This window comes from Thermobia domestica, chromosome 6 (genome assembly GCF_964235325.1).
Source record: "Thermobia domestica chromosome 6, izTheDome1.hap1.1, whole genome shotgun sequence".
NCBI lineage: Eukaryota > Metazoa > Arthropoda > Insecta > Zygentoma > Lepismatidae > Thermobia > Thermobia domestica.
The window spans coordinates 7096614-7101392 of record NC_137459.1 but is presented as its reverse complement, the minus strand read 5'-3'; positions in this window follow the sequence as shown (position 1 = coordinate 7101392).

Below are 4779 nucleotides of genomic sequence, written 5' to 3'. Positions count from 1 at the left end.
GTTTCCTCTTTGGTGCATATATTGGACGCTACAACCAATGTTATACTAAAGTTCGCATTGTTTTAATTACCGTGCGAAATTAGTGATGCTATAGTGCATGATACTTTGCTCGAATATGGTGATATTAAACAAATAATACATGAAAAATGGGGAGTTCACTTAAAATATCCTGAGTTGAGTGGTGTCCGCGCTGTTTATATAGAACTGGGGAAACATATACCATCTAAACTTCACTTCATAGGTTATAAGGCATCTATTGTGTACCCTGGACAGCTTCATACATGTTTCCGCTGCTTAAGTACTGATCATCCAGTTTCCAACTGCAATGTTCCAGCTCGACAGTTACCCCGTCCTCAGCAAAAAACGGAGGAATTTCGTATGACACCTTTATCCAATGGTACTTTCCCGAAGACGCCGCAATACTCGTTAAACCACCTGTCTATTTCCTTACGGTCCGGTGTTCCTACAAGTGTTCCTTATATGTCTCCAGCTCCCTCTCCTCCCCCCCCCCTTCCTCAGCGAATAATGATACTGAATTTCCTATTTTAAGTTCAGAAGCCATAAATAATACTGTATCAACTGCTCCGGCTCTACAACAAAATGTAGAACCGCGTCAACGGACCTCGACCAGCCCAGTGTTACATAATTCCCCGCTAAATTTGGCAACGTCGCAGAATGATACTGTGGCCTTTTCCACCTCAAATGTTCTTCTAACCTAGAACCAAACAACAATTACTGACACTTCACTTGAATCTTCTTCGCCAATTACTAGAGTTCCTGGAAATCAACTCAGAAGGCAATTACATAAAAAAAAAACGAAAAGTGATTTCAAATAAAACAGGTAGTGGCAGCCAAGCAACCCAAGACTGTATGAGTGAACCGGAAATACATGTCGGTGGTGTAACACACTCTCTGCTACAGACGAGTCTCGTGATTAGACTGTTGTTGCAGAAACTACTGTTTCATAACTTCTTATGATGTGCTTCTAGCCCTCAACATTCACGTGATTTCTTTCTTTCTTTCTTTCTTTTCTTTTTTCTCTTTGTTTTGATGCTATATGTATTATTTTATACGATTCATCCAGTGCAGCGTTCACGTGATGTTTCGCAGACTGTTTATTTTATTTATTTCTTTCATTATTTTTTTTAAATAAATGTTGGGACAGTTGGAGGCGTATGCATTCTTGAAGGCAGAAAGATTTTTCCTCATTCATTTCTGTAGTGTGGCGTATTCTTACATACCTTCTTTGGCATTTGTTGTTATTTTTTCACGTTGTTTTTTCTTATATTTCATTACTCACTTGATGGCAGACCATCCGTATATTAATCGACCTATTGTTCGCCGTTTGTGTTCTATAAACATTGCTGCCATTCACAATCAAGGGAAACAAATTAGTCTAAAAACTTTTGTGCTACAAAATGATTACGACCTGGTTCTACTTCAAGAAGCCAGCATGTCCAAATCTGAATTTCTGCCTAAGTACACTGCAATTGTGAATCTTAGCACTCAGAACCGAGGTATTGTTATTCTAATCAAAAATTGTATTGTCGTAGAACGTGTTAAGCGACTTCCTTCTGGCCGTGGCATCAATATCTTTTGTGATGGATTTAATATTATCAATGTATATGGTATTTCTGGGACAGTTAATAGGCGCCTTCGTGAAAATTTTTATAATGAAGAAATTGTCTATCTTTTGGTAGATAATTGGGCTCCTATTATTATGGCTGGGGACTTTAATGTCCTTGAACGACAAATCGACACCACTCACATTTTCCACCCTAGCGTCACTTTTACTCGCCTTCGCCAGGAGTTAAGCCTTCGGGAAGTATGGTGGCAACATTGGACTGTCCCAAAATTTACGTTTAAAAATAATTCCATGATGTCAAGATTAGATCACTGGTACATAACGTCTTTTCAGTGTCCCAATATAGTTGAAACGGTCATCCGTGCTATCTCATGCAGTGACCACGCAGCAGTTTATTTTGATCTTACAATTCCGACAGGTGTTTCCCATACGCATGGTAGAAGTTACTGGAAATTAAATGCTAAACTTCTCCGTTCAGATACTATTAAGAATGATTTTCGACAACTTTGGCAATTTTGGATACAACAACGTTATTTTTATACTATCTCTCAATGAAGGACTTCTTACGTTAAACCAAATATAAAACTTATTTTTTTCAATGGCATGGCAAAGAACTTAAGCGCGAGATTCGTCACACTTTAGAATATTACTATGCTGTCTTAAACGATCTCTGGTCTCAACCTAGTAGCCCTCAAAATATCAGCTATATTCATAGGGCTAAAACGCAGATTACACATTTACAACTTCGCACTCTTCAAAGTTACCAAAAGAATTCATCTCATGATGCATGTTGTAAATCATAACGAATCTCCTTTTATCAATATATTCAAACCAACGAAGCAACGTCGCCAACAGCAATACATTGAAGCTATTATGGTAGACGGTGTTGGTGCGGTTAAGGATGTTCATGGTATTCAACATCATGTTTAGGGGCGTGGTGGCTCAGTGGTAGAGTGTTCACCTCCGGTGCTTGGGGTCCCTGATTCGATCCCAGCTTGCGCCGTGTGGACTTTGTGGTGGACAAACACCGTGCTCGTGGGTTTTCTCAGGGTTCTCTCGTTTCCTCCCACTTTCTTCATTCCACCATTTCACTCATTTCTCATCATCACCGTCTCCTTTAGCCTAACCGGCATAATCGTGGGACGTAAAATTTAAAGATTTCATTTCATTTTTTAACATCATGTTTATGAACATTTTTCTTCGGTATTTCGTCCTGGACAAATCAATGGTACTGCACTCGAGACATATTTCTAGGAGTCACTGCCCCAGCTGTCTCCAGAGGTACGCCAACAATTACTGGCGGATATTACTCCAACGGAAATACGAGAAGCATTGCGTACATGTAAGGTTCGTAAATGTCCCGGACCTGATGGGCTGATATATTAATTATATGCCACATACTGGGATCTTATTGAATCGGAGTTATGTCATTTTTTTAATGAACTCTGAAGGCATCACAATTTCATAGATAACCAAAGTGTCATTGTCCTCATACCTAAAACGAACTATCCATTGACTGTACAGAATTACCGTCCGATCACGTTACTTAATACTGACATGAAACTTTTCTCCAAAGTGTTAACACAACGTTTGAAACTTATTTGTCATTAGCTTATTAGTGATTTCCAGACAGCAATTCATCCTACCAAGAATGTTTACTGCACTTAGCAAGATCCGTGACATCACTGAATATTTTAAATTTAAACGCATCCCTGCATGTTTATTATCAGTGGGCTTTCAGAATGCGTTTGACTTCTTATCACATGAATATCTGTACACAGTCTTAAAAGCTTACAGGTTTCCTGATGATTTTATTGACCTTATTCGTGCGTTTCATTCTTCCGCTACTTCCCGTGTACAAATCAATGGACACTTAACGACACCTTTCTCAAGAGGTCGTTGAGTCCGACAAGGTTGTGCTTTATCTATGTATGTATTCAGTCTCGCGCTTCAACCTCTGTTCTACTATTTAATGCCCCTACTCTCACCAGTAGATCACAATTTTCACAATATCAACTTTCAAGCGTTTGATGACGATGTGAACACTACGAATGACCAATTTGAGCATATTGAACAGTGTATACAAACTTTTGTGCAGGTGAGTGTGAAAAAATCAATGTGAGCAAATCGAAATTATTAGTATATAATGTTCGTGTTGATCAGTCGCCCTCTTCTCTTGAACACCCTTATCTGATAGCCGAGCACGTAAAAATCCTTAGTATTATATTTACAGTGCGCAATGACATCACTACATATATAATTTGGGACCCAATTCTTTAGAACTTACGCCTACTTAGTGCAGCTAACAAATGTCGGAGTTTGAACATAATAGAACGCACCTGGTTCGTTAACACTTATATACTTTCAAACGTATGGTATACCGCTCTGATATTTCCGTTGCCAGAATCTTATGCCAGAAAAATTGATTGTTTGATAGGTTGGTTTTTGTGGACTGGTTTTTATTTTCGACTACCACGACCCATTACCTATTGTTCATATCTTCAAGGAGGACTACAAGTTATTAATGTGCGCCAGAAATGCAAAGCTCTTTATATGCGTACTGGACTGAAGTTATTCCTGGATTCTGACTCCCACACGTCGCAATGGATAGCGTACTGGACTTTTTCATTAACCGACAAAAATTGCCTAACAATCGATTATTTCTCATTGCCCTAAATATATAAAGGAACTCGTCTCCGCATGGGCATATTTCCCACAGTCACCTGTGACTGTCATTATGTCCACTAAAATGTTATATGCTGAATTACGAGGGGGGACCCTAAAGAAACCGAATAGAAAGTGATATGCCGTTCCTAGGCGTAGTAGAGAGTTCTTCTGCCAGGTGGGTCTAATAGAGACTTTCCCAGATCAGTTGGCCAAGCGGCGTCTGCATAGAAGATTAACGTTTGATCGTATTAATGTTTCTCTCAACTGTTCTCGTTTGCCGCCTGCGAAATCGTCATAGCAGATTCAAAGGAACAAGGAGTGTGTTTACTTCCTACTTGGAAAATCGGAAACGAAAACTTATCAAATGCTTCAACAGGCTTTCAAGAAGGATACTATGAACTCGTGCCAGCGTGAGGTTTTGCAAATGAGACATGTTGCCGCTAAGTTTGTTTCTCGCCTGCTCACCCAGGATCAAATCGTTCGTCTGAATTTGAGCCAGGACTTGAAAAATCAGATTGAAAGTGATC